This window comes from Pinus tabuliformis, chromosome 7 (genome assembly GCF_031772625.1).
Source record: "Pinus tabuliformis cultivar Carrire ecotype Pingquan chromosome 7, CPIR1, whole genome shotgun sequence".
NCBI lineage: Eukaryota > Viridiplantae > Streptophyta > Pinopsida > Pinales > Pinaceae > Pinus > Pinus tabuliformis.
This window is the reverse complement of record NC_142293.1, coordinates 2,026,028,272-2,026,055,723: the sequence shown is the minus strand read 5'-3', so window position 1 is coordinate 2,026,055,723 and position 27,452 is coordinate 2,026,028,272.

Below are 27,452 nucleotides of genomic sequence, written 5' to 3'. Positions count from 1 at the left end.
GTTTGGGCCTTGAGAGAGGGGACATTTGATTTCAATCTTAAGATTTCTTCATCTTTTTCTTCTAGTTGGCATGCTATGACATTTCTATCCTTTTCTGCTTCACCTACTTGTCTTTCTAGGAGGGCCAAAACTTCCATCACCTTTTCAGTTCCTTGTACTTTTTCTTTTCTTCTTCCAACTAAAATTTAAGGGAAGAGACCTGTTCCTTGCATTGACCAATTTTTGCTTCAAATTTGTTCAAGTTCTTGTGTCTTTGTTCAATGTGGTTTGACAAAATGTCTTCACTTTTCTTTGCTTTATCCAACTGATTTGTCATGGATATGACTTCTTCATGATGCCTTTTCTTGTTTTGATGCAATTCCTCCTTAAGCTTGGTGAGCACCTTATCTCTTTCTTGTACTTGAATTTTGAAGAGGTCAAATTCCTTCCTTGTCTTTTCAAGGTCGCGGTCACCATCTTTTGGTTGCCTCTTGAGTTCTTCATTTTATTTTTTCAAGTTGTTTATTTCTCCTAGGGCGGCTTCAAGATTTGTCTTAATATCTATTTCAACTTCTACTTCAATAATTTCTTCATCATCGTCTTCCTTGATACAATTGGTCCCTTCATTTTTTCTTTCATTTATCTTATTTGGTTCATCTTGATGCTCTTTGTCATCTTATTTTGGATCAAAGGTTATGTCCAATAATCCTTTAGAGTGAAGATCTTGAAGCTTTTCCCAAAGCTCTTTCGCTGATGAACAATTTTCCATTCTATCCTTTATAGGATTGGGTAGCCCAATCAAAATTACCTTTATTGCTATTGCATTATGCACTTTCGATTCTTCTTCTTCTATTGTGCTTCCGGTAACCACTGATTCCCAGACTTCAAAACCTTGAGCCATTAAGAAATTCTTTATTCTTTCCTTCCATATTTCAAAGTTTCCATTGAACAATGGAGCTTTCCCAATTTTATTGTCCACTGAGGAGGTGACAACTTCAAAGGGTTTGCAAGCCTTCTTATTGAAAATGTAACAGGAAAATCCTAATTAAATTTTGTCCTTGAATTAAATTGTAATTCCACATCTCATGACAACTTGTAATAGTTAACTAAGTTAATTTGACTTAGTTGGCTCAGTTAATTCAAGTTGAGGGTCTAACTTGAATCATGTAGAGTGTCTCCTACTTTTTAGGAGAGCTGGTTGAGTTTATTTTGAGTTATAATTATTTAATTCAGTCTAACTGAGTTAAATTCAGTTAAACTAGTTCGAACTGTTGGAGGAATTAGTGGGAGATCCAGTAGTGGGGTATAACCAGTAGTGATCAACCAGTAAACTGAGGATTCACTCATAATTAACTCATGCATGTCATATCGTAGAAAGACCCAATTGATATTGGAGTTCAGGGATAGTGTACTATCAGTTGTATAAACATCTGAATTATGTAGGTGGTGCATGCAATCAAAGGAAGGCCTATGAGGATTGCATAATTCATATTTGTGGAATTTCCTAATTAAATATGGGATAATTTCCAAGGAAAATGCATAAGGAAATAGGACATTAGGGAAATTTTGAGGTCTAAAATGGGCCTCCTAAGGAAATTATAAAATAATAGTGGAAATAATAAAATAAAATTAGATTACATCATCAAATTTTATAAGCAAAAAAGAAAACTATTTTTTCAACTCGTATTTTCAACTTATCTCCATATGGGTTTACACAAATTTCAAGCGGAAACACTTGTTGGATGTAAAATTTGATTCCTCATCCAAGGAGTACTCATGTTGCATACTTTCGATGGACCCTACTGCATGAAACATGAGAAATACATGAAATTTGTGACTGCAATCGTTGATGAGTAGAGTAGATTGAAGTCAATTATTTTAGCATATTACAATCTGCAGTTTGAATCTACAAGGAATTTCTACATGGTATTAGAACTGAAATCACTATAGAAGAGGAGAATATGAGTTTTTCTTTTTCTGGAGAAATTAAATTTTCAGTATCATACTTCAAAGCCAGCAGGGTGTCATTCTATGGATTGAGACTTGAATATGCCCTTGAGAGTAGTTTGAACTATATTGCTTGGAAGGACAGGCTGGAAGTAGTGTTGGAAGACAATGGGCTTAAGGAATTCATAGACAAATATATTCCTAAGCCAGCTAATGCTTAAGCTCTGGCAGAGTGGAGAAAATGTGTGGAAAAGGTGAAAGGATTATCCTATAAGGATTTCGACATCATATTGTCTCAAACCTCCACGGTAAGGAAACTCCATTTGCAATGTGGAAGGCCTTGATACACCCATTTCAAAACAACAATGACCACATGAAGCTAGCACTGAAGGACAAAATCAGAAAGATAAATATGGAGAAGGGTAACTCAATACCGAAGTACTTAAACAAGTTCACCCAATATTGGGATAAGCTTTGAAGTGACAATGTTATAGTTGCTGAAGATGATATGGCGATCCTAGTACTTCTAAGCCTTCCCAAGAGTTGGAACAACTACCAAAACTTAGTTAATGGGAGGGAGAAGCTACCAGAGTTGGAGTGATTGTGGTTCGAATTGGTACAAGAAGATATTTGGCAGAACACCAGAGGTGGATCCTCATCTAAGCATGATGATGAGGAGAACTATGCCTTAGATGGAAAGGTGAAGAAAGGGAAGGGGAATTCATCCCACTCCAAATCATATTCTAGTTAGGGTGGAAAGAAGAAGGACATGCCAAAGATTAAATGTTTTCATTGTCATGAGCTAGTACACTATGCTACAAAGTGTTCACACATGAAGGTCAGTAAGAAGCCCTCAGGAGGAGTGGTAGGTCAAGCTCTTGCTTCTCAATTCGAACTGGATTTCACCCTCATCACTTACATGGTGACATCTGTGATGGGTAGTGTGTGGTACCTGGATAGTGGATCCTCATTCCATATGACTGAAAACAAAGAGTTATTGAGTGACATGGAGGAGAAGGACCTCTAGATGCACATTGAGATGGGAGATGATGGGAGGTATAGAGCGACTGACATTGGTAATGTTACCTTTCAGAGGGAGTATGGTTCTCTTCTCACAGTTGCCATGTTGGAGGACCGTGGCTATGATGTGATATTTATCAAGGGAAAGGATTTCCTTCGTCACATAGCCTCAGGACAAGTGAGGCAGATCGGGGTTTGGGTGAATAATCTCTACAAATTGGATGTAGAACACCGCGTTGCTTTGAGCACAAAAGCAGACAAGGTGCAGAGCTGAGACATTGGTGAGTTGTGGCATAGAATATTGGGTCACTTGCACCATGAAGCTTTGAAGATCATGCAAAAAAATTCTACAAGACTTCCCAAGGGTACACTAGGGCAGAGAGACACATGCAAAGGGTGTACATTGGGGAAGTACACCAAATCTTCCTTTCATGATAAAGAAAGTTGAGCGCAAGTGATCCTTGACAGAGTTGACTCATATGTGTTGGACCATTCTCGACAACATCCACAACCAAGAACATGTATTATTTAATATTTGTTGATGATTTTTCTCATAAGTGATGGGTTTTATTCATGCATAAGAAAGATCAGACCTTCGCTAAATTTGTGAATTTAAAGCACTTGTCGAGAAAGATACTAGCAGGAAAGTTAAAGCTCTCAGAAGCAATAACGATGGAAAATATGTGTCAAATGAATTCAAGAAATTTTATGCATCAAAAGGCATCCAAAGGGAGTTAATAGCACCTCATAACCCACAACAGAATGGGGTGGTTGAAGGGAAGAAAAAAAGTATTGTGGGAGCTACACGGGCAATGTTACATGATTAGGGCCTATCATTGCACTTTTGGACTGAAGCATGCAACACAATTGTTTATTTGCAGAATAGAAGCCCTCATCGAATTCTCCGGATGAGTACACCAGAAGAAGAATTTTCAGGTAAGAAACTAGATGTGTCACACTTCAGGATCTTTGGTTCATCAGTCTACTGTTAATTTATCAAGGATGCACAAAAAAATCTAGAACCAACATCTGGGTTGGGCATATTTGTGGGGTACACTGATACACCTCACAACTATCGGATGTACCTCCCATCCAACAAGATGACAATGGTTTGTAGAGATGTGAAGTTCGATGAAGAGAAGGCAATGAGATGTTCCCTTGACAGGGAGCTTCAATTACATGCAAACGAGGAGATTTTAGCTCCAAAGGAAGAACCTCAGGATGATATGGAGGAGCCACATGCAGAGTAGCAGAGAGTGGAAGCACCCACTCATGAAGAGACTTCCAAATATGGAAGGAAGCGCAATAGAGAGGCTAACAACTTGATGCATGATTCTAGAGAGAATGTGGGAACACCCACATCACAACGCAAGCAGAGCAGGTCACCAGATTGGTACCCTGGCTACATGGATCTAATGAGCGAGAGTGTAGAGGTTGAGCCATCCTCATTTGAGGAAGCAGTGAAACAACCAGTATGGTTTAATGCCATGGTTGAGGAGTATGACTCCATTATCAGAAATAGTGTTTGGGAAGTGGTCCCAAGACCAATAAACAAGTCAGTGGTGAGTTCAAAATGACTTTACAAGGTAAAGAAAGCAGCATATGGGAGCGTGGAGAAACAAAGGCCATATTTGTGGCCAGAGGGTTCTCTTAGGTGGATGGAATTGATTACGATGAGAACTTTTCTCCAATATCATGTTACTCTTCAATCATATCTATTCTAGCACTATCAACACAAATGAGATGAAAGATACATAAAATGGATGTGAAGGAAACATCCCTCAATGATGTGATTAAGGAAGAGGTGTATATTGAGTAGCCAAAGGTTTTGAGACATCGTTAGAGAGTTGCATGTGTGCAGACTCAAGCGAGTGTTGTATGGACTAGAACTAGCATCCCATGTTTAGTACACTAGAATTGTCAACTATTTGACCGGGATGGGCTTCACCAAAAGTGAAGCAAATGAAAACCTTTATCATATTATGGTTGAAGGTAAATTGTTAATTATAGTATTATATGTCAATGATTTGATTCTAACTGGTGTTGGGAAGCTGATAAAGTATTGCAAAGAGGATATTACAAGAAAATTCAAGATGAAGTACCTGGGGCTCATGCATTACTTTCTTGGTATGGAAGTATGGCAAGAAGATGAGGAACTGTTTGTCTCTCAGGGAAAGTATGCCAACGAGATACTGAAGAAGTTCCACATGGAGAGAAGAAAACCCATGGAGACTCCTATACCAAGTAATTGGAGAAAGGAAGACGCTACATTATGTGAAGTAGTGGAGGTTACTATTTATAGACAAATTGTGGGTTCACTTATGTATTTGGTGAAAACACGACCGAACACGTGTTTTGCAGTTAACCAGCTTAGTCAAGCCATGGTTAATGCAACCAAACTCTATTGGAAGGCAACTAAACATGTGTTGAAATACATCTGTTATGAATTAAATATTCATAACTAAATAAATGATAAAATATTAAAATAATAATAAATATTAATTAATAATTTGTAAATAAATTAAAATTAAGTTAAGTTACTCAATTGATTGTGAAGAGGCATTAGTCCAAAAGGAAGTGTCTGTAGGTTCGTGGCTAGTCAATTCCTATAAAGGAGAACTGCCCTAGCCTTATAAAATCATCCTTTGAATATTGAATAATAAATTGTAGTGTTTATAAATAAATGAGTTTCCAAGTGATAAATTCCAGTGAACAAGGTTTGTGTGTTACAGTGGTATCAAAGCTAGTTCATCATCCTCCAATTTTGCCGCTATTCGTTACTCATATTTGTCCCCACACAACCGTATCTCCCACTCCCCTATCACAGTCCATTCGTTCCATATCTGCGCTGCTAGTGTTCAAATTCACCCCTGTTCGTTCTGGGTTATCCACCTTTGCTGCCAAGTCATCGTTGTTTCAAATAGTCCTTGTTCACTACCAAACATCGAACACACACAAACTGACCTCTCCATCGTGCCTTCATTCCTTGACCGCATTTGCTTCCATCGCATATCCACCCCTATTCGTTCTGGGTTATCCACCTTTGCTGCCAAGTCATCGTTGTTTCAAACAGTCCTTGTTCACTACCAAACATTGGACACACACAAACTAACCTCTCTGTCCTGCCTTCATTCCTCGACCGCATTTGCTTCCATCACATATGTTGCTACGGTGTTCCCTGTTTGATGTGCCCTTCCCCCCACAGCATCTATGTTCGGTAGATCATGACCAATGCCCTGAAAGTCGATGAGGAACTCCAATTAGTTAATAAAAAGTGTCATTTTCCACTATCAAGCGTGTGACCCAGTAAAAAGGTCAATGGGTGAAGTCTGTCGACGGTTCACACGTGGCTCCATATACATATATAAGTGGTCTTTATATGTAGAGTGGGTTCGATACACGGATTGGTCGATATATACATTTACTCTAATATATCGAGATCAATACACGTTAATCATAATGTTGATCGATTTTTTCTCATAGGACAATTACATACATAATTTAATTAATTAAAATCATATATATATATATATAGGTCTACTTGGAAAAATAAGAACAAAATGGGGAGTATCAGTGACGATGTGAATTCAAAAAAATTCCAAGAACTCGATAAGATGCACAAACCCCTTGACAATGTCAAGAAGATGATTAGTAATCAAGACCAAATGGAAAATGATATCAAAGAGTTGAAGAGCATGATGAGCCAATTTATGGAAAGAGCCAACCCAACTTTTAATCCCTTAGCCACACAAAGTCCAAAGACTTCGGAAGGCGAAATTTTTCCAATTCATGAATTTCTGTCGATGTACAAAAGGCCATGAGTACCACATATATAGTTCAAAGGAAGTTAGTGCCATATAAATTTTCCCTACTGAGACTACCTTAAAATTAAATGAGAATTACCTAAGTATGATGGTAAGGATCATAAAGGCACCATTGTATGGGTAAATAAAATTGACACCATTTTCGGAGCAAACCCGCCAATAGGTGAATGAGAGAAGGTCATGCCCGCATCCAACAACCTAGAAGCGGAAGCAAATGATTGGTTCCTATGGTGGTCCAAAAAATGTGCAGCTCGCTCGCTCAATTGGGAAAATTTTTAAAACGCCTGCTAAAAAGGTTTCATGATGAAGAAGAAGATGATGTTTACAAAAAATTCGTTCACCTCAAACACAAAGGATCGGTAAGTGAATACACCCATGAGTGAGAAGTATTAGCTATAAGGAAAAAGGAATTCTCAGATGAAGAGATGCTAGAAATGTATTGATATGGCCTTAAGGATTATATTCGGGAAGAATTAAAACTATATACCCCAAACCATTGAAGAAGATAGACATGTAGAAATAGTTATTGAGCAAAAATATAAACTCCATAAAGCACCATATGCCAATAAAGAAAAATCAAACAACTACTTAAAAGGGAAGTCAAGTAAATTTCCTTCAGGAAAATTTGGAAAGTACATTCCACCACCAATGCACAATGGAGGAAAACAACAGTCAAATGTTGAAATAAAAAGGCATGGCAAGTGTTGGACATGCAGAGACAAATGTTCCCCAGGGCGCAGATGCACTATAGACAAAATTTACAACTGCGAAGTAGCACAAGAAGAAGAATCTTCAAAAGATAGCTTCAACAAAGAAAATGATGAAGAAAATGAGACCCCTAATTCAGATCCAGAAGAAGAGAATATGCCAAGAATTTCTCTGGAAACTATCACAGGGATAGCTCAACTACAAAAATCGAAACTTAAAGGACATATCAAGAAACAAAATATTATCATTTAATAGATTCAGGAAGTACACACAACTTTATAGATGTCAATGTCGTAAAATGATTAAACATTTTTACCTATCCTGTAGCAGATTTAAAGGTTATGGTGGCAGATGGAAAACAAATAGATGGAGTAGGAAAATGACATAAAGTTAAAATGCAACTAAACGAATACGAAATGGATTCCAACTTTTATAAAATCCCTTTAGGAGGAGTAGATGCCATCTTAGGAGTACAATGGTTGCAAACACTAGGGACATATTTGACAAATCACCAAAATAGTTCATTAAGTTCAGAATGGATGGAAGGAAGTATAAGCTGTTTGGATTCCAATCCCCACCTACCCAAGTCATTTTTGCTCAGCAAATGAAGAAGCTTATTCGCAAGGGAGCCCCAATATTCGTCGCTCAATGACAAAAATTAGAGTTATTGTAGATGGAAGGGATTCACCAATAGTCTGAAGTTTCATCCCTAATACAAAAATATGAAACTGTTTTTCAAGATCTACCGATGAAATTTCCCCCTGAAAGGAAAATTTGTTATGAAACTAGGTGACAAAAAGATAGAAAATATAGATCAATGACTTCAAAATCAACCTCTTCAAGGGGGAAACCTGCTTTACATTACACAAATGAACAATTCTTGGATGATACGAATGACAAGACCTCCTTTCTATGAATGTAGGTTCTTGTGATTTCGAGCACAGGAGACGGATATGGAGATCCGTAACCCTTCATGAACAGTGCCTAACACGGGGTAGGGTTTGACTGTAGCCCTCGCGCATATGCACAACCTTCCCCTACATTTCGACAACTCCGTTTCAACCTTGTTACTGTATCCCTTTGATGTCGTTTGCACTTGTTCCCATTCCCTGGTCGCTGCCTTTGCGTATTATCCTCCCCGTGATTCCGCTGTTCCCCTCGCCATTCTCCTATCTGCAGTTGGTTACAACAACGACAACAGTTTGACAATCTTGGTGGCAGCTAGCGCGTAACACTCGGAAAATAGTAATGGAGATGGATATGGTTGATTATTTAGAAGACCCATTCGTGAATGTCTCCATTTGGACATCCCCACCCTCGAACACAGATGACCTACTCCCCTTCAGTAACGACTTATCGGATGTTATCGCTCCTTGGCCTTCGATCTCGAGGCCCTCATGCCCAATTGTTACCCTACCAGAGGACCCCCCCACTTGGCCGGTTTTTGCTACCCCTCCCCCTTCACTGACCTCCCTATAGTTTGTGGCTCGTTGTATAGGTCCTGACCTCACCACGAGCTCCTCGGGTTACCCACCATTCCCTCCGCCTGCCGGATCATACTTCCCTACATCTACCCCTCTTGGCGAACCCTCGGTCTTCCCTCAGGTTACCCCTCTCACGACACCATTATCAACTCCCCTCTCTAGCAGCTTCACTAGCATACCACCGATTTCAGAAGCTTACCCTTCTGGGCCTGGCTTGAACCCTTCAAACCCTCATCTGAACCCTCACCTTAGTGGCTCTCAAGAGGACATCACCGATAAGGGCCACAGGCCAAGGAAAAAATAGAAGTGCATCAAAGCCAGGACACAAGATGTAGCAATCCGTTTGGGTGAAGATATCCAGTGGGGTGAAATCATGGATACCGCAGATAGAGTCTTGGTAGGTAGGGTTCATGGGAGGAGCTACTCAGCGACACGACTTAAGAAATGGACAACAAAAATCTGGGGGCAACATTTGGCTGAGCTACCTTTCGTGCAAACCTTTGTCCGGGGATGGTTTGTGCTGTGCTTCACCAGAGCCGAGCACACAAATTGGGTTCTATCTTCATTCTGGCACATTGAATAGACCCCCGTGCTCCTGCGACGATGGAACCCTCTTTTCGACCCTGAGAGGGAGAAATTAGGTGCTGGACCACTGTGGGTACGTCTACCAGGCCTGCCACTCCACTTTTGGTCTGAGGACATTTTCAGGTGCATCAGAAACACCTTGGGCACATTTCTGGAGTATGATAAATCATACCTCACTATAGGCATCATGGCATATACAAGGATACTGGTCCATCTAGACACCAGGGAAGGGTTGCAGGAGCATATCACACTGCTCTAGAGAAATTTCTCACGGACTCAGATCCTTGATTATGAGGGGGTCCCTTTTAGATGCAGGAGATGCCATAAGGTGGGACACTTATTCAGGGACTTCCCCTTGAATGGAAAAGCAAGAGTAGTGGAAAGGAGAAACATAATCCCAACCAAGGCTACAAAGGAACATGAGAACCACACCTCCTCTGAAGCAGCAACGACAACAATGGCTAAGGAGACTCCGAAGAAGCATGGAAAAGCACCATATCGACCTCCCTCTCCTCCTCTGACTGGGGAAAGGGAGGCTGCGGCGACAACACATTCTTCGAGGATGTCCACATCTAACCCCTACTCTGTACATTTCTCTACTTCATCTTGTATTATAGCATCATCCTTAGTTGATCATCAATGCTTTGCATTCATGCCCTTGCCCCCCATTTCATTGGCCTGCACTCTGCAACCCCCCCGCATTTACTCTAGCACCCCACCATCCTTTGTGGAGGCGACCCCATCTACCAAATCCTTAGACTCTGATCAAAGGTGTCTATCCCACAGCTACTCGCTTCGATCCCTCTCTCAATCACAACCTCCCGATTCCATTGGCATTGGATTAGTATCTCCCTCCGTTCTCCCAAAGCCACCAAGAGGCAGACCATTCTCCCTATCCAAAGCCAAGCTGCAGGCAAGGGAGGAGATTGCTTCGGGCTGACAACTTGCTATTGACTAGGTTCTTAGAGCATAGAACACCCTGGAGCCATCTCCCCTATGAAGCTTTTATCCTTTAATTGTAGAGGGTTAGCCAACCTTAAGAAAAAACTAGCTTTCCGTAGACTTCTTAGGACTGATCTGGTTGATGTCATATTCCTACAAGAAACCTTGGGTCTTGCAGAAGTCATCTCACACTTGCTAGAATCCATACTACTTGGATGGTCATTTCAAGACCTTGATGTTAATGGCCGCTTGGGAGGCATTGCAATGGGTTTCAACACTCAGACTATCAAATTATGTAACATATGGGGAGGCATTGGACACATCGAGGTGGACATCTTCTCATCTGAACTTGGCTCTGACATTAGACTTATCAATGTATACGGGCCATGTCAAAATCGTGGAGAATTCTGGGAGCATTTACTGAACACCAATCTTCTGCAAAAGGACAACATAATCCTTGGAGGAGACTTAAATTTCTCTATTGGATTCTTGGAGTCATGGGGACACCATGCCTAAATTGACCCCCTATCTGCTTTCTTTGAGAACATCCTGTAGAATCATAGCCTTATCGATATTCCATTTGCAAAAATACAACCTACTTGGAGGAACAAAAGAATTGTAGAGTAAAGCCTCGTTGGAAGGCTAGATCGTTTTCTCATCAAGAAGTGACTGTTGGGTATGGGCTATAACTACAGGTAGTGGGTTGGATTAGGGGGTATATCAGACCATTTTCCGATATACCTTGAAATAAGAGGTGGACTAAACAAACCCAAAGTCCCTTTCAAGTTCAACTCTATATGGTTGAAATATGCAACCTATATTCGAATGGTAATTGATTATTGGAAGACTCGTCCTCCTGCTGCTGGTGGGAATATAGCAGAAGGTTTTTCACACAACCTAAAGGAGCTGAAGAGATTATAAAAATTCTAGGCACACAACAAGAGAGAACTGGATGAGCAAACCCTAAGGGAAACTGAAGCAGAGATAGCTGCCTTGGAAGATGAGCATGGGGGGGGGGGTTCACTACTCCTGAACAGAAGGAGAAGCTCACTACCTTAATAACAAAGAGAAGTAAAATTCTAAAGGACTGGGAAGAAACTTGGAGGCTGAGAAGTAGAGCTATATGGTTGCTTGAGGGAGATGATAACACAAAATTCTTTCACAAATATGCAAATGGATGAAAAGCTATCAACTCCATTTGTCAACTGACAAATGAGCAGGGGATTAGAGTGAATAACTTCCAGCAATTAGCCTCCTTGGCCACATCCCACTTCAAGCCGATCTACAAGGCACCTCACAATGTCACTCTTGCTGAAGTCATCAGAGTGGCACAATTATTTCCTCAGTTTTTCGACCAGGAGACCACCATGGATCTCAACAGGGAGGTCACAATGGGGGAACTCGAGGCTACCTTGAAATGGTTCAAGCAAGATAAGAGCCCAAGACCAGATGGCTGGCAGTTGAATTCTACACTGATTTCTTCGACATCCTTGGAGAAGGTCTTCTTAAGGCCATTAAAGACTGCCGGATCACTGGAAAGATGTAGGAGGCATTCAATTCCACCTTTAATTCCCTTATCCCCAAATCAGACAATCCTGTCTCCTTTGATGACTTGCGCACATCTCCCTTTGCAATTGTATCAACAAAAATCATTGCCAAAATCATAGCCAATTGTCTCCATCCCATCCTATCTGCCCACATATCCTTTGAACAATTTTCCTTTATCCAAGATCGACAGATACATGAACCTGTTGGAACAACACAAGAAGTGATGCACTCTATTCAGACGAAGAAGCTAAAAGGTATGATCCTCAAGGTAGACCTCTCAAAAGCCTTTGATCAAGCAAGTTGGTTATACATCAAAATTCTCCTAATACATCTAGGCTTTCCCTTTGAATTTATAAAATGGATCATGTGTTGTATAAAAATTATATCTTTTAGTGTCCTCGTCAATGGATCAACAACACCTTTCTTTCACTCAGAAAGAGGACTCATGCAGGGTTGTCCTTTGTCCCCATTATTATTTCCTCTTATCATGGAAGGGCTCAACAAACTTATTAAGGAAGAACATAGCAGGGGAAGATTTAAGGGAATCAGGATCATCGACAGATGTATTCTGACTCATTTACTATTCGTGGATGATGTGTTAATTTTCCTCAATGGTGGTATTGGGGATCTGACTAAATTGCAGAACACCATAACATTATTTGAAACTGTTATAGGTATGGTCATCAAAAACACTAAATCCACCATTACAGCCACAGGATGCGCTCCTCATGAGACATAGTATGCACTCCATAGATTCCCATTCACTCTTATACAGATGGAGGATGGCCTTAGATACCTGGGGTATAGACTGAAAGCCCATGGTTACAAGATAGCAGACTGGACATGTTTAATATCCAAGATAGAAAGAAGGCTCAACATATGGTATCATAAGTACCTCTCCAGAGCAGGGAGACTAGTACTCATCAAAGCTATTCTTGTAGCCACCCCTGTATATTGGATGACACTAGCATGGATCCCCGACGTATCATCTCCAAAATACAAAAACTCTATTGTAGATTCCTCTGGAAAGGTAATCAGTCAGGGAGAATCTTTTCCTGGGCCAAATGGGAATTGCTTGCTCTCCCAAAGAAATGGGGAGGATGGGGAATTAAAAGGCTAGAAGACTTTTCATCTGCACTGGTGGCCAAGCTAGGCTGGCAATTGATCACTGCAAACATCCTATGGACAAAGGTGGATTATACAAAATACATATTCCCCCCTAAATCCGATGGAATGGATCCGACAGCCAAACTGGAACAAAACATTGATCTCAATCATTTGGAAATTTGTTTTAAACTCCATGCCTATTATCCGAGAAGGGCTCACATGGAAAATCCAATCTTGCGCATCAGATTAGATCCTTGTATAGGATGCGATAACGCCCATAGACTACCTCAAGATATCATGCTACACATTACCAATTCAAGTATCACACATATCGGTCACATTGTAGACCTGGAGCACACCACCTTATTTTATCAGGCCTAGAAATCTACTCATAGCCTGCACATCCCTAAGATCTGACATCAACATTGGGAGGACTATATAGCAACACTGACAAAATCACACATCAAAATTGTTGAAGGGGATGATGAGATTATCTAGACACATGCTAAAAATGGGGTATACTCCCCTAAGGAGGGATATCTCTGCTTAGCAACTGTTCATAAACCACATGCTATTAAATATTGGTGGAAAAACATGTGGAAATTAAAGGCGCCACCTAGAACTATATTATTTGACTGGACAGTACTAAGAAATAAGGCTCCCATGGGAGACAATCTAATCAAATGAGCTCAACATGGACATACTTGGTGCTGCATTTGTGAGAACAACTCTGATTCAATAGATCATCTCTTTCTTACCTTCCCGGTCATAAAGGACCTTTGGAACTCTATCATTTCGACAATAATCCCCCAATGCATATGGTCGGGCTTGAGAGAAATGGAATCTTGGACCACATGGTGGACCACCGCGACCCCGACCAAGGCTAGAAATCTTTCTCTCCTTGTTTTTTGGGCAATCTGGATTGCCTGTAACCAATGCATTTTTCAGGACATCATACCTCAATGGCCCTCAATCACTGCCCGTCTTTTGGAAGACTATGACTCCATACCTAAAGATGATGACAACCCCCCCCCCCCCCGCCCCCCCAGGCACATTGTTCTTGAAGACATCAACCAGGAACATCCCTGGGCTTTTTTTGATGGCTCAGCACAGGAAGCTGGGTGTGGGGGCAGAGCAATTCTATACCTATCTGATTCCCACCACTACAAAATCCAAATGGGCCTAGGAAGGGGCACCAACAACTTTTCAGAGTTGATCACTCTTAAATATCTCATTCAATTTGCTTTGGAAAAACATTGCAGGAATATTCAAAAATTCGGGGACTCAAAAATTATCTGCAACTGGATTAATGTTATATATCTGATCTGAAAATATAATATAACAGAAATAAACCCAAGAATAACAAGATCTGAATATATAAAATGCTTCTCTTTATTAATATCAAACCCTTAGGGTAGGGAAACACCATACATTCACTCCTTAAGGAAGGAGAACACTCCACAAGCCATATGCCTATTCATACAATAATCCTTCACCTCCCTCCATGTGGAGTCTCTAGCCTCTATATAGACCTCATACATACAATACCATGGGTCATTACCATGGTTCCATCAATACCATCTATCTAATACCATGGGCCCATTACATTATTACTAACTACTTGTGGTCCCTTACATGATACGGGTTAACCACCTTATTTATTACTATGGCCCATCCCATTATTACATTATTCCCTTGGGTACCTCCCTTTGTACCCCATATTATCCCCCCTAGGTATATAACAATTAACGAAACATTAAATTGTTCTGCTTACTCTCTGAGACCTATACTGGATGAGGCATATAGACTCATTACACATTTTGATCTCTTTGTTTGTCGTCATATCTACAGGGAATGCAACCAATCTGTCGACCAGTTATCCAAGGAAGCTGCGATTCAACCTCATGGCACATGGTTGATCCATGAGCAAAGGAACGATGCCCATTATCAATATTACCACCGTCCATACTTGGACTATATAGACTAGCTGGATTAGCAGGAGCTTGTTATTTTGCACATGTTTATAGTATTACTTTTTTAATTATCAGATGTATTTAAATGATAGACATATTTACTCCCTATGAGGAAATTTTTTATTATCTTTATTATGAACAATACTAAAGACAGAGCCTCCCTGCATGGAGTGCATTGAGATATTTTGATACACTCTTACTGATCCGAATTGGATCCATAGAAGACTGTCAAAGAACCATGACTGTATTAGGTCAGAACAAATCTCTAAAGAATCCAAAACAACGATAAAAAACCCTCTAAACCAATGGCAATGGTAGCCAGCGTGGAACGATGAGGACCTCAGTCAAAGCACGCTGACCGAGGCCCATGGAGACTGCGCAGGAGGTCAAAGTAGCCCCTGGGAGCCTCGGATCGGGAAACAGAGGTGGATTTTAATGTGCAAATCGCGCATCGTTGGGTGAATAGGGACGAAATAGAGGAAGCCTGAGCACTCGGTCGTGTTGCGAACCGGAGGATTGCGGGCAGAAAAGCAAAAAAAGTGCTAAACGTAGAAGGTGGGACCTGCGCTCTGGAAAACCAACGGTTTTGATCAGGGCGTCCTTAAATGGTGAGAGGTTTTGGACAAGAGCGGAGAGATTCCATACATCGATCGACGCATGGCAAGCAGAGGTGAGAGAAAACCGTTGTTGATCGCATGTTATCGACCGAGCAAGTCAACCACGCGAAACATGCCTATGGTGTTAGATCTGGAGGGCTCAAATCGGATGGCTGAGATCGCGCCCAACGGAGGAAGCAGAATCGACAAGGGAATACGTCGTGTTTTAGAAGGGATTTGGAATCCGTTTGACCACCATGGTGGAGGAAAGATTCATCCACGACGTAACTGAAGAAACGAATCGACGAAGCATGTTGGCACCGTTTAGAGGAAGACAAGTGGCCACTCCCTGAGTGTTCATGATGACGTCAAACAGGGAACTCCAAGCGCAGCTACAGAAGGTGAATCGACAGAGGCGGAAGGGGAACTGAACAGGCATAGAGATCGAATGGCTAGAGCCATGAACAGAGACAGTTGAATCGGTCAAGAGAGACATAAGTCGAGAGACGAAGAAGTGGAACAATGAACCCAGAGGGGAGGACTGAACATAGAGAACAGTAAAGCAAAGCAGAAGAGACAGAGGGTCGAGCTGACCAGAGGCAGCATCGAGCACCAAAGAGCTTGAAGACTCAAGCCATCCCATAGAGGAATCTGTCCGGGACTGAGCATCACATTTGGCTCTTTCCACTGTAGACCAGAAGGTCACAGAGCTGGTAGGAAGAAGAAGTCTGTGTACTCAAGTGGCTTGTGGAATCCAAGAACCACCCTGCCAAGCAAAACTTGCTTCAGGAGAACTCACATTGAGTCCCTGTATTGTAATTTCTCTGCTTTAAGGCACAATAAAACAAGGCCACCAATGAAAGTTGGACCGGAGATGTAGCCCTGGAGAATAGGGTGAACTACTTATTAAAATTGCTTGTGTCTTTATGTTTTCTTACTGTATTTCTTTGCTGTCTTTCCATTTATTGTCTGTGTATTGGCAATCTGATCGATCCGTTGCTTCAATAACACAGAAAACATATACCAGCACATGAGTCTGTAATACCTTAGTTTAATAAATCTTTAATTGATGTCACTCATAGGGTGAATATTAGATCAAGTGGTATCATAGCTTTAGGCTGTAAGATTAGACAAGCTTGTGTTAGCTTAGCTATGAATGCTCACCGGATCAAAGCTCAAATTAGGAGAAGGAGAGTTGGTGGAAACTAATCCTGAAATTGGGAGAGTCTATTCTCGGAAGACAATGTCAGAGGAAGGTTCTATTGGGCTAGACCCTCAATTCATAGAGAGTTTCCTAGCTATAAAGTCTATGGTAGAAGAAACGTAAAGAGACTTTAGAAAGCAAAAGGTTGAAGATTCATCAGGTTCTAAACAAGATAAAGAAGAAGATTAGTTTCACTGCCATGACCACTCCAAAGGAAATGGGAAAGATGAAAGCTTTCTCACACCCCCGAATAGCCTTGTGCATAATAAGAAAGCATCTTTGATTAAGCTAAATGTTAAATTTTATTTGCCAATATATGATGGAGATCTAAATGCTGAAAAGTTGGACAAATGGATTAGACAAATTGATGTGTATTGTAGGGTACAGAACATAAACTCGGACAAGAGTAAGATTCAGCTGGCAAGTCTATGCCTAGGAGGCTTTGCCTTGGTTTGGTGGGAAGGCAGAACCCAAGCTGATACGAAAAGACATGGTAAGACCATCTCTGTCTGGAGTGACTTTGTTTCTGCAATCAAAAATCAGTTCTATCCATTGGCCTACATGCAACAAGCCATGATGAGTTGGCAAACTCTTCGACAGTTGAAAGGGAAAAGTGCAAGGGTATACTCAAGAATCCAGAAAGAGAGCATTGATGTTGGGTATCTCATTAGACTCACCAGAGACTCTTTTGAAGTACACTGGTGGTATGCATAGCTACATGAGGCATACCATCCTCATGTTGAATCCCACTAGTATAGATGAGGTATATATACAAGCTACTCATCTAGAAGCTAGAGGAAAGAATGGAAATCCAAAAGTTGGGGGATCATCCCAACCCAATGCAAGCAAGAGCAAGGAGAAAAGAAAGCAGAAGTGGAAAGCAAGGAAGGCTAACACTGCACATAAAGCCAAAGCTTCATGCACTCACGATAAAAAGGATGGGCATGATGATGAGCATTGTTGGATTCTGCATCCAGAGCTGAGACCTAAGAAGTCCGAGGGCAAGAAGAAGAAGACAGTTGCAGCTATTCAGAAAGATTTGGGGTCAGACTCGGGAGATGAAACAATTGTAGCAGCCACAGGTATAAAAGGTAAGAATTCTGAAGCACCTACTAGTAATTCTGCTCAATCTGTTATTGATGAAGAAAATGAGAGAAAAAGACATGAGCTTTTCCATATTTGAGTTATTTCCAAAAATCAAAAGATTGATACTTTGTTTGATAGTGGCTCACAAGTAAATTTGATTTCTGAAGCAATTGCAAATAAATTGGGATTAGCAACTACACCTCACAAGAAACCATACTCATTAGGATGGTTGAATGATAAAGCACAACTACAAGTGACTAGACAGTGCAAACTCAAGTTTTCTTTTAGGTCAACATTTGTAGATGAGGTTGAGTTAGACATAATTCCTTTGGATATATGTGGAATTGTTTTAGGAAGTCCTTACTTGTATGATAGAAAGGCTATTTTCTATAGAGCTGAGAACAAGTATCTACTCATTAAAGATGGAATCAAATACTTTGTAAGAACTCATAAGCTCAAGAATAATTATACTCTCATAAACTCAGGATAGATGAAAAGAATGATAAATTCATGCAAACAATTCTTACTGGTGGTTGTAAAGGAAAAGAAACCTGATGAAACCAATGTATTTGAGGGTTGTAATGTTGAACAACAAGCTGATATAGAAAAGGTTGTTTCAGAGTATGATGTCTTGTTTCAAGAACCTAAAGGTCTGCCACCCAAAAAGGGAATAGTACATGATATTATTTTGCAGCAAGATGTTCCTTTTCCTAACACTGGGATGTACAAGTTGTCTGCTTTAGAGAATGCTAAAATCAAGAAGCAAGTGCAGGAGTTGCTTTAGAAAGGGTTCTTCAGGCCTAGCACATCACCATGTGGGTCACCAATCGTTTTGGTGAGAAAGAAAGATGGCTCGTGGAGAATGTGCATTGATTACCGAGCACTGAATAAGATAACAATAAAAAATTGTTATCCCCTTCCTTGCATAGATGATCTTCTATATCAATTAAAGGAAGCTGTTTATTTCACCAAGCTGGATTTGCACAGTGGATACCATCAGGTCAGAGTTGCAGAGCAAGATGCATGGAAGACTGCTTTCAAAACAAAGCAGGGATTCTATGAATGGTTGGTTATAACTTTTGGCTTGACCAATGCTCCTGCTACTTTCATGAGATTAATGAATGATGTACTCAAACCTTTTCTCGATGATTTTGTTATTGTGTATCTGGATGACATTCTGATTTTTAGTAAAACATGGGAATAACATTTAAAGCATGTTAAGCAGACATTAGATGTTTTGAAAAGAGAAAAACTATATGTTAAACTCTCAAAATGTGAATTTGGCAAAACATCTCTAAACTACTTGGGTCATATACTAGGGGGAGGTGAATTAAAAATAGATCCCTCTAAAGTGGTAGTCTTTGTGAACTGGCCTAAACCCATGTCTGCTACAGAAGTGAGAAGCTTCTTAGGAGTAGCACAATATTGGAGGAAGTTCATTTCTAAATTCTCCTCGATTGTAGCTCCCTTACATGCTTTAACAGGATTGAATAAGGTGTTTCAGTGGGGAGGCAAACATTAGAAAGCCTTCGACACCTTGAAAGAGAGAATTAGTACAACACCTGTACTAGCACTACCTGATTTACAAAGACCATTTGAGATCCAAACTGATGCCAATGACTATGCCACGGGAGCAGTGTTGACACAACACGGTAAACCCATATGTTATCATTCTGAGACCTTTAATCCAGCAGTAGTTAACTATCCTACATATGATAAAGAATTGTATGCATTAGTTCAGAGTGGGAAAAAGTGGAAACATTATTTAATGGGCAAAGAGACAGTAATACATACTAATCATCAACCACTTCAATATCTACACTCCCAAACTGAGTTGCAGCAATCAAGACATTACAAATGGATGGGGTTTCTACAACAGTTTCATTTAGTCATCAGATATAAAAAGGGCATACATAACAAGGTTGCAGGCATGTTATCTAGACCCATTATAAATGCATCTACCATACTTAAGAATAATTATGTGCTACATGAGTGCTACATAGAACAATATGCTCAGGATATGGACTATACGAATGTATATACAACTTTGAGTCAAGGCAAAAGAATAGAAGAATTGGACTATCATATGAAGGACTAACTCTTACACCATTATGGGAAACTCTACATTCCACAAACTGAGAGAGTAAAGATAATTAGGGAAGCACACACTTCTCTAATATCGGGTCACTTTGGGGTAAGTAAAGCAGTTGCATAGCTGCAAAGGTTTTGCTATTGGCCAAAAATGAATGCGACAATTTCTAGATATGTAAGAGGGTGTGCCATGTGTGCTAAAAGCAAGCCCAGCAACAGAAAACTAGGCTTGTACACTCCATTGCCAGTTCCTTCTCACCCTTGGAAAAGTGTTTCCATGGATTTTTTTGGAGGAATGCCTAAGTCTAGGAAAGGTCATGACTATCTATATGTTGTTGTGGATAGGTTCAACAAAATGTGTATTTTGATACCTTGTAGTAAACAAATCACAGCTGAACAGACTGCAAAATTGTTCTTTGAACATGTATGGGTTCATTTTGGATTACCCACTTCCATTGTATCTAATCGAGACACCTAATTTGTGGGGAAGTTTTGGTCGAGTTTGTGGGAAATGATGGACACCAAGTTGAAGAAAAGCACAGCTTTTCATCCACAAATAGATGGCTAGACAAAAGTAGTAAACAGGACAGTGATCCAGTTACTGAGAGGTTATTGCAGACTTGTGTTATGTGCAGCATGCTTACAACAGAGCCAAGCACTCTTCTACACAGAGATCTCCTTTTGAGACCTGTTTTGGTTTCACACCAAGGTCTCCTTTGGATTTTGTCTTTGGTGAATATACCATGGTTGATGGACACAGTGATGTGGAAAAGGCAACTAGGTTCACTGAACAGATTCAGGAGATCCACCAGGCAGTACAGGAACAATTGGAAAAGAGCCAGGCCAAGTACAAGGCTAGGCATGACAAGCATCGGATGGAGCATAGTTTTCAGGTTGGAGACCAAGTTTGGTTGTATATCAGCGAGGACATGATACAAGGTGAAGGTAAAAAGCTAAAGCCTATTAGGTATGGACCTTTTAGGATACTTGAGAAGATTGATGAAAATTCTTTTCACCTTAATCTACCAACTTACATGCACATCTACTCAGTTGTAAATGCAGATTGCTTGAGATTGTTTAAACCTTCAATGATTGAGGACCCTGAAGAGCAGAGTCAATTGCCTTCTATTGATGACCTGCTACCTGAATATCTTAATGAGTTGCAGGAAGACACATTGCTGGACAAGAAGGTGAGGATGACGCGTAGGGGAGATGTTGAGTACCTTAGGATTGGGCTCAAAGGTTTGAAGTTGAGCAGTGCAAAGTGGATTGAGATTGGACAAGTGAAGAAACAATATCCTCACTTAGTCGATGCTTGAAAACCAACTTTTGGTGGTCCAAAAGCTTTTTCAATGGGAAGGCCGTGATTTGAATTGGATCCATAGAAGACTGTCAAAGAACCATGACTGTATCAGGTCGAAACAAATCTCTAAAGAATTCAAAACAACGATCAAAAACCCCCTGAACCAGTGGTAATGGCAGCGAGCGTGAACGACGAGGACCTTCATCAAAGCACACTGACTGAGGCCCATGGAGACTGCACGAGAGGTCAAAGTAGCCCCTGGGAGCCTCGAATCGGGAAATGGAGGTGGATTTTGATGCGTGATTAGCGCCACGCATTACTGGGCGAACAAGGCCGAAATAGAGGAAGCCCGAGCACACAGTCGCGTTGGGAACCGGAGGACTGTGAGCGGAAAAGGAAAAAAAGAGCTAAACGTACAAGGCAGGACCTACGCTTTGGAAAACTGGCAGTTTTGATCGGGGCACCCTTAAACGGTAAGAGGTTTTGGACGAGATCAGAGTGATTCCATACATCGATCGACGCGTGGCAAGAGGAGGTAAGAGAAAAATGCCTTTGATCATGTGCTATCGGCTAAGCAAGTCAACCGCGTGAAACGTGCATATGGCGTCGGATCTGGAGGGCTCAGATCAGACGGTTAAGATCGTGCCCGACGGAGGAAGCATAATTGATAAGGGAATACGCTGCGTTTTAAAAGGGATTTGGAATCTGTTTGACCACCACGGTGGAGGAAAGATTCATCCACGATGTAACTGAAGAAACAAATCGACGAAGCATGCTGGCACTGTTTAGAGGAGGACAAGTGCCCACTCCTTGAGCGTTCATGATGACGCCGAACAGGGAACTCCAAGTGCAGTTGTAGAAGGTGAATCGACAGAGGTGGAAGGGGAACCAAACAGGCATAGGGATCAAATGGCTAAATCCATGAATAGAGACAATCGAATCAGTCAAGAGAGACAAAAGTCGAGAGACAAAGAAGTGGAATAGTGAACCCAGAGGGGAGGATTGAACACAGAGAACAATAAAGCAAAGCAGAAGAGACAGAGGGCCGAGCTGACCAGACGCAACATCAAGCACTAGAGAGCTTGAAGACTCAAGCCATCCCATAGGGAATGAGCATCACATTTGGCTCTTTCCATTGTAGACCAAAAGGTCACAGAGCTGGTAGGAAGAAGAAGTCTGTGTATTCAAGTGGCTTGGGGAATCCAAGAACCACCCTGCCAAGCAAAACCTGCTTCAGGAGAACCCACATTGAGTCACTGTATTGTAATTTATCTGCTTAAAGGCACAATAAAACAAGGCGACCACTGAAAGCTAGACTGAAGATGTAGCCCTGGAGAATAGGGTGAACTCCTTATTAAAATTGCTTGTGTCTTTATGTTTGCATACTGTATTTCTCTGTTGTCTTTCCATTTTATTGTCTGTGTATTGGAAATCTGGTCGATCCATTGCTTCAATAACACAGAACACACACACACCAGCACATGAGTATGTAATACCTTAGTTTAATAAATCTTTAATTGATGTCACTCATAGGGTGAATATCATATCACTTACATGATAGGCACTCAGCCTCACATATAGCATATGCGAAACGCATCTACAATATGTAATTTTCCTATACTGATGAAAATTATGATTTTTCCAAGGGGAAAAAAGACAAGACCTCTTTTCTATATATAGGAGTCTATGGGGTCCCAATACAATTAGAGCATACATAACAATAATATTGTAGGGGCACAACCATAACAATAGTGGGCTTTTATGGGGAATAATAATAACAACATGGGGACTATATGGGCACAATAATACAATAAGGGGGTTACACAAATAATAATAAGGGGGCACACTAGTAGTATAGGGACCTAACATGCCCTTATCCTTCAAAAAGTCTTGTCCTCAACGCTTGAGTAGTTCTGGATGCTTATGTATAAAATTCTTGTCCTCCCATGTGGAACCTTCAACGAGTAAGTTCTTCTACTTGATGAGATAGTATGAAATTGATCAATTTTGTAGTTGTCGGGTTCTTGTTTCTATGACTGCTTTAGGTTCCAATATGATTTTTCTTTCCTCGTTAAGTTCTGGCAATATTGTTTGAACTGGGAGTTTGTCACCTATAGCCTTCTTTAAGCATGAAACATGGAAAACTGGGTGCACTTGAGAAGCTGCAAGAAGCTCCAATTTGTATGCCATAGTACTAATATTTTGCAACACCTTGTACAGACCATAACACTTTGGTGATAATTTATTATCCTTCTTATTTTTCTTGAGGGACATTTGTTTATATGGTTGTAGCCGTATGAATACCCAGTCACCTACATCAAAACTTCTTTCGCTGTGATGTTGTTCTGCCTGTTGTTTCATTCTATTCTATGCCAAAGTGAGGTTATCCTTTAGGAGTTGGAGAACTTATTGTTGATGCTCGATCTAATCTTCTACTTCTTGAACCTTATATTTTCTCTTAAAAATGATGTGATGGACGGTGGATGATATCCATAAAGTGCCATAAATGGGGCCATTTTTGTTGCATTATGGAAGGAAGTTTTATACCACCATTTAGATAGAGGCAACCACTTGACCCATTGCGTCTATTTATCAGATACAAAGCAATGAAGATATCCTTCCAAACATTTGTTCACTAGGTGTTTCTATTTTCTTGATTCGAGTCATTCTTTTTCTTGCGTTTAGCAACTCGATCTTGAATATGTTGTATCTCTAAAATTCCAGATCTCCAAGGTCTGAAATTGCATCATGTAGTAGCCCTCTGAGTCCTCTTTCTAATGCCACAAGTCTGATCGAAATTGGGTTCTCCAAGGAAGAGTTATGCTAAATATCTCACAATGACCTGATTATAGACTGGTTCAGTAATGTGAACTTTTACGAAGTTCCAAGTGTCATTGTTTCGACTTTAGGACTTGAAACCAATACAAAGAAAACTATAGGCTGTCCTCTTTCTGCAACTTTTTATGAAATTTAAATCTAATTCTCAGAGAGAAAGTTATGATGATTTTCCCAAGGTCACCTGTTTGGGATGTGATTCAGGAGCGTGAAAAACCCTAAATGTCTTGGACCGTATCTTTGAAAATATAGCGAAACAAGATCTGAAATTCGAGCCTGAGCTTCAGCAATATTTTGGCTCAAATGTGTTTTAATTTCAAAGTTTGAACCTTCACAAAAACAAAATTATAGAGAAAATTCCACGATGGCCTGTTTGAGATGGAATTCTGGAGCTTGAAAAGACCCTAAATTCGTCAGATCATATCTCCGCAAATATAGCAACATAAGATATGAAATTCGTACCCGAGGTTCAAAACACTTTGGCTCAAATGATTTTTATTTCAGCTTCTGAAACTTCGTAGAGAAAAATTTATAGCGAAAATTCCACGATGATTTGTTTGGAGCAAGCGAAACCCTAAAATCCAAAGCTCTAATACCAAATGTTATGAAACCAGGTCACAAAAAGATATAAAATATAGATCAACGAATTCAAAATCTACTTCTTCGAGGGGGAAACCTCCTTTACATTACACAAATGAACAATTCTTGGATGATACAAATGACAAGACCTCCTTTCTATATATAGGAGTCTATGGGGTTCCAATACAGTCAGAGCCTACATAACAATAATATTGTAGGGGCACAAAAATAACAATAGTGGGCTTCTATGGGGCATAATAATAACAACATGGGGACTATATGGGTACAATAATACAATAAGGGGGTTGCACTAATAACAATAAGGGGTTACACTAGTAGTATAGGGACCTAACAAAATTAAACATATAATTGAAGTCAAACCAGAGTCAACACAAGTGAATGTAAAGCGATATCACTACCCCCATCATCATAAAAAAAATAGAACGATTAATACAAGATCTGTTAAATAATGGAGTCATTACGAAAAGTAGAAATCCACACGCCGCACCAGTAGTATTGGTCAGGAAGAATACTACTAAATTAAACAAAATTACTATTAAACATAAATTTCGAATTCCATTACATATTCCAAATAAAAAATGGGAGGAAATTTCGATGGATTTCATTGAAGGACTACCTATGTCTAATGGCAAGGAAAAGAAGTTTGTCGTAGTCGACAGACTCAACAAATATGCCCACTTCATGACAATTAAAAAAACTGACACGACTAAGCAAATTGCGTATGTGTTTTGTAAAATCATTTACAAACTGCACGGTTTTCCCAAGGTTATTGTTAGTGATAGATACATAAAATTTAAAAGCAATTTTTGGAAAGAATTTTGCCACCAAGTAGGAATATCTTTCTACATGAGTCCAGTTTATCACCCCCAGACAGATTGTCAAACTAAATATGTAAATAAATGTTTGGAAAGTTACATATCTTCATTGTTTTGTCATCGACAAACAAAACAAATGGTCTCAGTGACTGCACCTAGAAGAATGGTGGTACAATACCACCTATCATACTTAAGCTAAAATGGCTCCTTTCCAAGCCCTATATGGCTATGAACCACCTAGGTGGAAGGATTTTGCGCTACTCGATTCTAAGGTACAAGCAGTGAAGGAACACTTAGAAGAAAACCAAAGAATTATTAACTTGTTAAAAGAAAATCTAATAGTGGCATGTAATAGAATGAAACAACAAACTGACCAGCACCGCATCGAAAGAGAGTTCAAAGAAGGAGATTGGGTATTTTTTAGACTTCATCCCTATAAGTTGTGATCATTAAAACAACAAGGGAAAAATAAGTTATCTCCTAAATATTATGGACCATACCAAATAATAATAAAAATAAGTAGTGTGGCTTATGCACTGAAGCTACTAGACAATTGTCGAATCCACAACACATTCCATGTATCAAACCTCAAAAAAGTGCTTGGGCAAAATCAAACAACTCAAACAGAGATACTCGTGACTGATGAAGAAGGAAGGATCATCTTAGAACCTGAAGGCATACTCGCTACTAGGGAGAAGGTACTACGATCTAAGACTATTAAGGACTACCTTATCAAATGGAAAAAACTACCATACTAGGAAGACTCATCATGGGAGACAAAATGTTTTCTTCATCAACACGCAAAATTGCCTATGCTTTGAGGACAAAGAACTTTTAAGGGAGAGGCAATGTTATGAATTAAATATTCATAAATAAATAAATGATAAAATATTAAAATAATAATAAATAAATATTAATTAATAATTCGTAAGTAAATTAAAATTAATTTAAGTTACTCAATTGGTTGTGAAGAGGCATTAGTCCAAAAGGACGTGTCTTTAGGCTCGTGCCCAGTCAACTCCTATAAAGGAGAACCACCCTAGCCTTGTAAAATCATCCTTTAAATATTGAATAATAAATTATAATGTTTCTAAATAAATGAGTATCCAAGTGATAAGTTCTAGTGAATTAGGTTTGTTTGTTACAACCTCAGAGGCACCACTAAGTTTGGTCTTTGGTACAAAATGATAGAGGGAGTGAAGCTTCAAGGCTTCACAAATGCAGATTGGGCAAGGAATCCATTCGACAAGAAGAGCACATCAAGGGGAATCTTCTGTATTGGGTTAGCAACAGTTTCTTCGTACAACATGAAGTAGAGATCAATTGCACTCGGTTCAACAAAAGCAAAGTATATATCTGCTAGTCAAGCAACTTGTGAGGCTATCTAGATGAGGAAGATCCTTGCTGGGTTATTTGGTCAGCAAATAGATCCTACAATGATTTACTATGACAATCAGAGTTGTATCAAACTCTTGGAGAATCCATTTTTTCATGACCATTCCTAGCATATCGACATCTGGTATCACCATCTACGAGATTGTGTGTAGAGGAGAATCTTGTTGTTGGAGTACATTCCTACAGAGGAACATGATGCAGATATTTTGACAAAGGGATTGTCAAGATGCAAATTCGAATTTCACAGAGGCAGGATCGAGGTAGCAAATAATCCGTTTCTTGTTGAGAGGGAGTGTTGAAAATGCAATAAGAAAATCCTAATTTAATTTTGTCCTTGAATTAAATTAGGAATTAAATTGTAATTCCACATCTCATGACAACTTGTAATAGTTAACTAAGTTAATTTGAAT